Here is an 8,535-nt window from a genome sequence, read left to right as displayed (position 1 = left end):
TGAAAAAGTACACTCGTATATTCGAGGAACCGCCCCTGCAAGGCCGAGGAGGAGCCGTGACACCCCCCTCCTTAAGATGAGGGTCCAACCCTCAGCCCCAAAATTTGGCCCACATTGAAAACAATCCAAACAGTTCCCTCAAAATACAACAAAAAAAAATACCCGTCCTGGCTCCTAACAGTCACCCTGTGTCCCCCGCCTGACTGTCCATACCTCAAACTCTGCAGCCCTGGTACCTAGGGAGTAAATTAAGAGAAAAGAGGCGCAGACAACCCGTAGGGGTCAACAGAAAGAACATACCAACTAGGTTACAGGAGCACGGGACAGAGCGTCAGCAATGATATTATCCTTGCCACTAATATGTCTAATATCAAGGTTGAACGGTTGCAGGAACAAAGCCCAACGTATCAAACGCTGGTTGGGATTTTGCAAGGACTTCAAAAAAATGAGGGGGTTGTGGTCAGTGAAAACAGTTAAAGGGGTCAAACCGGAACCAACATAGACCTCGAAGTGCTGTAGAGCCCAAATGAGACCTAAAGCCTCCTTTTCAATCACAGAATAGTTCTGCTGATACTTATTAAATTTCCGGGAGAAGAAACTGACTGGACACTCAACTTGGTCATCATTTTCCTGGAGAAGCACAGCCCCAGCACCGATTTGACTGGCATCTACCTGTAATTTAAAAGGTTTCTCGAAATTTGGTGCTGCCAACACAGGCGACAAACACAGAAGAGCCTTAACTGCATCAAATGCCTCTTGACAGTGGGTGGACCAGATGAATTCAGCTTTAGCCTTCAACAAATTTGTCAGTGGGGACACTACTACCGAAAAGTTTTTACAGAAAGCACGGTAGTACCCCGCCATTCCCAGGAAGCGCATGAGTTCCTTCTTTGTAGAGGGCTGTGGAAACTGCTTCACAGCCTGGACTTTTGCTTCCACAGGACAAACAAAACCCTGACCAACCACCTTGCCTAGGTATGTGACTGTAGCTTTGGCAAACTCACACTTTGCCAAATTGATGGTCAACCTGGCCCACACCAGTCTTTGAAACAAGGCTTGCACTCTGCAGATATGCTCCTCCCATGAGTCAGAGTAGACGACCACGTCATCCAAATATACAGCACAGCCTTCCAGACCTGAGACCACACGATTCATCAGCCGTTGGAAGGTGGCTGGAGCATTCCGCAAACCGAAAGGCATCACTGTGTACGAGAATAAGCCAAATGGTGTTATAAAAGCAGCAATCTCACCAGCCCTTTTGGTAAGGGGCACTTGCCAATATCCCTTTAAAAGATCAAATTTGCTAACAAACTTTGCAGACCCAACTTGATCAATACAATCCTCCATCCTAGGAAGAGGGTAAAGGTCTGCTTTGGTAACATTGTTAATTTTTCTATAATCAGTGCAGGGTCTGAAAGTGGAATCAGACTTTTTTACAAGAAGACAGGGGGAAGCCCAATCGGAACAACATGGCTCAGCAATACCATTGTCCAACATATACTGTACCTCTGTTTCCAATTTTAGTCTCTTCTCCTCAGGTACACGGTAAAATCTCTGTTTGATAGGCTTTGCATCTCCGATGTCTATGTCATGCTCTAGTAAATGGGTTTGTGATGGAGTGTCAGAAAACAAAACATTGTAGTTTCTAATTAGAGTTACCAATTCATCACGTTTCTCCAAATCTAAATGATCTACCAAAACCCCAAGGTTTTGCAAAGTCTGGGAGTTTTTCAACCGACCCTGCAGGACTTCATCAGAAACCCTAATAACCTCCTCCTCTCCCCCATCCACAAAGTTTAAGCCACAAGATACAGTGACTGGAGCAGCAGTCAACGCTGACTTCACTACTCGAGTGCCCTCCACTTTGCTTTGATCACGGGAGTGATAACATTTTAACAGGTTCACATGGCATAATTTAGAGGACTTCCTATACCCCGGAGTTTCAATAAGATAGTTCAAATCTGACACTTTGCGCAACACATTAAAAGGACCACAGTATTTTGCCTGAAAAGGTGAACTTACAAGAGGCAAAAGAGCAAGTACACGATCACCGGGAGTAAACTCACGCAACTCTGCCTGTCGGTCGTATCTCAATTTCATTTTCTTTTGAGAACATTTTAGCTTTTCTTTCGCCAGTTCTCCAGCTCTATACAACTTCAGCCTAAATCCATTTACATAGTCAATGAGGTTCCGAGGTGGTTCTTCAGGCAAACAACCATCCTGCAGCACTGCTAAAGGCCGCCGTACCTTATGACCAAACACCAAATCATTTGGGCTGAACCCTGTGCTCTCCTGTACTACCTCACGAGCAGATAGTAGTAACCAAGGTAACCCCTCCTCCCAATCTGCAGACAGTTCTGTACAGTACGAACGAAGCAAAGATTTTAAAGTTTGGTGAAATCGTTCCAAAGCTCCCTGGCTCTGGGCATGGAACGCAGTAGACTTGTTGTGTTTAACTTTTAGCTGTTTGAGAACCTGAGCAAATAAATGGGAGGTAAAGTTAGAACCCCGATCTGACTGGATGATTTTTGGAATTCCAAATGTAGAAATGAATTGAGTTAATGCTTTAACTACTGCTTTTGAAGTTATGGTACGCAAGGGAAAAGCTGCCGGATATCTCGTTGCGTGACACATAACAGTTAATAAGTAGTTATGACCTGACTTAGACCGTGGTAAAGGCCCAACACAATCGATAATAAGATGCTCAAAAGGTTGTCCTATGGCTGGTATTGGATACAAAGGAGCTGGCTTCACAACCTGGTTTGGCTTGCTTGTGCGCTGACACGTAGGACAAGTTTTAATAAACTGAGCTACAGCTCGCTTTAAACGAGGCCAGAAAAAATGCCTGAGTATGCGATCATAAGTTTTACGAACACCCATGTGACCTGCCAACTCACCATGTGAAGTTTGCAACACTTTGTTTCGCAAAACAGTAGGTACAACTACCTGAAAAACTGGTTCGCCTAGACCCTGAACAGAGTGTGGAACCCATTTCCTGACCAACAGTCCCTCAAGAAGAAAATAGCACTGAGCATTATTCCTCACCGCTGCCTCAGGAACAACTCTATCAAACAGATCAGTTAGGGTAGTATCGGCCTTTTGCTCAGCTATCAATGACTCTCTAGAACTAGTCAACTGTTCAGTTTGGAGTTTAACTGCCAACTCGAGACTTTCTGGCTTACTCTCAATCTTCTTGAGTGCGGCAGAGCGGGTAACAGCACACCCTGGAAATACCTCAGGAGACACACAACTGTATTCTGGAGATACCTTTGCAGGGGGCACTGAAGGTTGCTTCTTAAAGATGTTTATTTTGCCATCCGCCCACACCTTACTACCTGCCAAGTCATTCCCCAGAATCATGTGTATTCCCTCTACTGGCAACTGGGGTCTAACCCCAACCGCTACATCACCCGCTACCAGACCACATTTTAGAGTTACTACATGTAAAGGGGAAGAGAATGGAACTAAACCCATGCCACGTACCATTACACAACTGCCAGTATCAGACACCTTAGAGAAAGGCAAAATGGACTCCAAAATAAAAGAATCCAAAGCTCCAGTGTCTCTCAAGATCCTAATTGGAACATTGTGGTTGCCATCTACCAGCGACACCACACCATCCGAAACAAAAGCTGAAAAGTCACCTTGGTGAGATTGAGAACCAAACTCAACTTTTGGCTGAAAAAACTCACCCTGATGGTCAGAGGCTGTACCAGAAACGGCCATCACAGCCGGTTTAGCTTGAGCTAACTTCTTTGATCTAAGTAACGGACAATCTTTCTTCCAATGTCCTTCAACTAAACAGTAGCGACAGGTATTATCTTTTAATGGTGCTTTAGGTCCCCCAAAACCAAACTTCTGTGGCCTTTGGAACGAAGCTCCAGAAAAAGATGACTTACTATTCCTAGGAGTAAAGTTTTTAAAGTGCATATCACTATTTGACTCAAAATGGCTTTTATGGGTTAACCTGTGCTCATCTGCAAGGACTGCTGCATCACTTGGCGACTTAACTTTTCGCTCATTAATGTATGTAGCAACCTGGTCAGATACAGAGTCTTTGAACTGTTCTAACACGATCAAGTTAGACAGATCCTCAAAAGTACTAGCTTCAGAAGCTGTACACCAACGATTAAATGCAGAAGTCAAATCGCGAACAAATTCAGAATAAGTCTGCGAATCTTGTTTCTTCCTGTAACGAAAACGTTGACGATATGCCTCTGGTACGAGCTCGTAGACCTTCAGAACTGCTGATTTAACTTTAGCATAAACTTTACTGTCAGCTACACTCAGTGCTGAAAAAGCCTCACGTGCCTTACCTGTAAGTGCACATTGCAACAACATAGTCATGTCCAGATCTGACCAAGCTCTAGCTTCTGCAATACGATCAAATAGCGTAAAGTATGTGTCTGTATCTGACTCATCAAATTTAGGCAACAAACGAAGATTCTGTGAAACGTCAAACTGTTGTACTCCTTCTGGTCTATTGACATTCCGCAATCGTGCTATCTCTAACTGCATTTGCAACAGCTCCCGCTGCTGCTCAAAAGTTAATGAAGGGCTAGACTGAAAACTTGCACCCTCACTAACAGAGTGACCCCAAAGAACACCTATTCCTCTAAGACCCTGCTTTAATCTAGCTTTGACAGACTTTAAGTTTTCCATCATCAATCTCAATCTTATAATGGTCAGCAATTTCAATTAACTGCTCCTTAGTACACAATTCCAAAGCTACCTCTGCAGGAGTTTGAACAAAACCACTTAGAATAGAAGACATTTTCCTCAACCAATACAACTATTACCAACTCTGAGGGAAAAAAAAAAAAAGTACACAATTCACCTACTGCCAGTCTGGGTTTAAGGACAGGAGCCACACCCCACTATTCTCCAAAAAAACTAACTGGCCCCTAGTCTTCGTGCAGTCACATGTGGTGGGTTTTTATGCACACAAAACCAGCAGAGTGGAAAGACAACCAGAAGCTGGCTGCCCCCCCACATCCACGGAGGTGCTCCCGAGCCGATGTAGGGGAAAAGGAAACAAGGGAAGCTCTACCCACGTTCACTGCCACCTAAAACAAAAACACCACGAGCCTCCTATTGATACTCGCTGATAAGCCTCAAAAGGAGAGGACTCCCATCTGAACAAAACCCCAGAAAAAGCAGAGTGAATTGTGAACTCAAACTATAAAGCTAACCAAACAAAAGGAAGACCTGGCTCTCAATGCTCTCTCCAACAATATTGGCCAAACTAAAGCATCCCCTCAAACAAAAAGTTTGGCAATCTAACCTAACATGATTAACCCAAGTTAACTACAAAACAATAATCAACATGAACCAAACTTCAAGTAAACAAATATAATCAATGACAAAGCCAAAACAATCTAGACAAAACCTTAACCAAATAAGGCAAACTATTAGAATACTCAAATACTAACGACTAAAGTATAATTAACTTTAACTTAAGGACGAGCCCCCATTTGTCACAGGCCGGCTCATAGCCTGTGGCAAGAATGAGGGGACACAAACACCAAGTATAGGCCAATCAAAAGAAGAGTTTATTATAAATCAAAAACTAGTAACTTTGTAAATGTCATAGTGTAAGGTGTATGTAAGGTGCATGGTTGAGTGAATCTGTATGTGTAAACATGACTGAGTGTGAACAACGTAAAACCTTCAAAGGAACAAACAAAACAGGATCATACCTGGAGGAGCAGAGAGCAAGAGAGAAGTGGTTCGAGGCCTTCTTATACCTAGAGCCCAGGTGGCTCCAATCGCTAAAGACCCTCCTCTGCCTGCAGGAGGAACCGCCCCTGCAAGGCCGAGGAGGAGCCGTGACAACATCCTAGAGGAGTTCTCATGATTTCAGAGCTTGATCAACTTTTAGAATGCAAGATACTTTTATTGAGATGTAGATTACTTTTACTGCACTGATTGTTAAGAGATGCTTTCTTCCACCTCAAGGGATTAATTCCTTATGGGGAGCCTGATAACGACTCCCTCTTTTAGCAACGAAAACGGAGTAGCGGCTCCTTAGTTTACTGACACCGGTGTTCTGAGTCTCGTTTACTCTATATTCCTCGATCTTAACCGATATCTGGGCTCGTCCCCCTCCTCGGGCTCTTCTTCTGGACGAACAATGGGTTCGACACAATCTGACTGTACTTCCTTAGACAGCAGGGACAAGCCTATCCTGACATCAGCCAGGGTTCTTTCTGTTGGCGGGAGAGAGCGAGCGCAGTGTGTCTTGGGTATCCAATTACTTAATTTGTCCTCTTTTAACCACACTTTCACACAGTGCGTGGTTACTTCTGCAACTTTGTATGGACCTTCCCAGCGGGGATCAGTCCAACTGAATCTGGCTACTTTCCGTAGTACCCAGTCATCCACCTCCACTGGTGCACCCTCTCCTTCTTCTTCTCCAGAAAGGATCTCTGTCACCTGTTGAGAGATACTCATCACAGTATTATTCAACATTCTCATATAGTCAGATATTTCCACATGTTGGTACTGCAATGGGCTGACAGTGGTAGGCAAAGTGGTTGTTAACGGACAAGGCATCTTTCTTCCCGTTAATACCTCATGGGGGCTTATCCCTAACTTAGAGTTAGGACATGATCTTATCCCATACAGCACTATTGGCAGGGCTGCCACCCACGTCAGCTTCGTTTCAGCACAGACTTTAGCCAAACCTTCCTTTATGGTTCTGTTAGCTCTCTCAACTAGCCCTTGAGACTGAGGATGATAAACTGCCCCAAATTTATGCTTGATCCCGAACGTTTTCTCTATTTCTTGTAGTTCAGCGTTCGAGAAGTGTGAACCATTATCCGATCGTATGACTTCTGGAATTCCAAATCTGGGTATTAGTTCTCTGGTCAGCCATTTTACTACGTCTGCTGCTCTTTCTGATTTTGTGGGGATCGCCTCCACCCACCTAGAAAAAGGATCAACGCATACCAACAAATACCTCTTGCCCTCAACTCGATTCTTCATTCCCATGTCTGTGAAGTCAATTACCACCTCTTTCCATGGTGCCATAGGGGCAGGGAAACTTCCAAGTCCAGCCTTCAACGCCACCTTCGGGTTGTGTTTACAACAGATCTCACATGTTTGGACATAATATTTAGCTATGTCGGTCAGGAATGGATGCCACCATTGTTGGGAGATTAACGTTATCATACGTCCACTGGCACCATGTCCACGACTATGGGCCTCCTGGCACAACATATTCAACAACACCGCCGGGGCCACTACCTTCCCCTCGTGGCTTCTCCACAAACCTTCACTGCCTTTGCTGGCTCCCTTGTTCAGCCAGGCTTGCTTCTCTGTAGGTGCAGCTTGTTCTTGCAACTTCACGACATGTTGTAAGTCTAGCTTAGCACTTTCTGGATCCTCCGCTTTTTGCATCATTTGGTGTCTTGGCGTGTATCCTGCTGTGCGCTTAGCCGCCTGGTCTGCAGCATTATTACCTCTAGCTACCTCTGAGGCTTCTGTCTGATGTCCCTTGCATTTCATTACTGCTACTTGCTTTGGTTTCTTTAGTGCGTGGTATAAATCTAGCAGTGGCTGCAGGTGTTTGACAGGAGTCCCATTGCTAGTTACAAATCCTTTTCTCCTCCAGTGGCATAAATCAATGTGGACTGCTTGTAGAGTGTAGGCAGAGTCAGAATAGATATTCACTCTTTTGCCTTCAGCTGCTTTGCACGCTTCTGTCAGAGCCATTAACTCTGCGGTTTGTGCTGAGGCAGGCTGAGGAACTATGCCTGTTGTGATTGTTTCCCAGCTTCCCCTTGACCTGTGTACCACAGCATACGAAGCAACAAGTTCTCTGTCTAGCGTCTGGTGACTATGGCCGTCGCAGTAGTAAGTGTCATCAGGGTCAGTTAGCGGCTCCTTTTCTAGCGTCGCATGAAGTTTCATTTCCTGGTCTGTTAATTCTGCACACACATGCTCCTCCCCATTTCCCATCTGAGTCGCCATGTTTCTGGTTGTAGCCTCATAATGTATGTGTGTTTTGGTCAATAGGCTTTGCAAAGCTGATTGTCTTGCCGTGGAAAGTGTGAACGCGTTTGACTGTAAGAACGAAACTATTCCATGCGATGTGTGCACAACAGTCTGGTGTTCCATTGTTATATGGGCCGTTTTAATCAACGCTCTTCCAATAGCAGCTACGTTTCTGACACACGAGGGATGCCCTATTTCCACGTTATCCAGCTTACCACTATAGTACATCAAAACCTTACGATCTGTGTTACCCTCCACCTTTTGAAACAGAACGGAATTCACAAATCCGTTCTTTTCATCAACATCTAGATGGAAGGGTTTCGAGTAATCAGGGGGGTGCAACGTGGCTGCGCTGGCCATGGCCTGCTTGGTGGCAATAAATGCAGCCTCCGCCTCCCGGGTCCACACCAAAGGCTTTGAGTAGTTTTTATAGCCTGCACCCAATATCAACGCCCTCAAGGGGGCCACCTGCACCGAGAAATCAGGTATAAAATTCTTGCTCCATGTCACAAGTCCTAAGAATTTCATCATTTCTCT

Source organism: Gasterosteus aculeatus, chromosome Y (assembly GCF_964276395.1).
Source record: "Gasterosteus aculeatus chromosome Y, fGasAcu3.hap1.1, whole genome shotgun sequence".
NCBI lineage: Eukaryota > Metazoa > Chordata > Actinopteri > Perciformes > Gasterosteidae > Gasterosteus > Gasterosteus aculeatus.
This window is presented reverse-complemented; position numbering follows the sequence as displayed.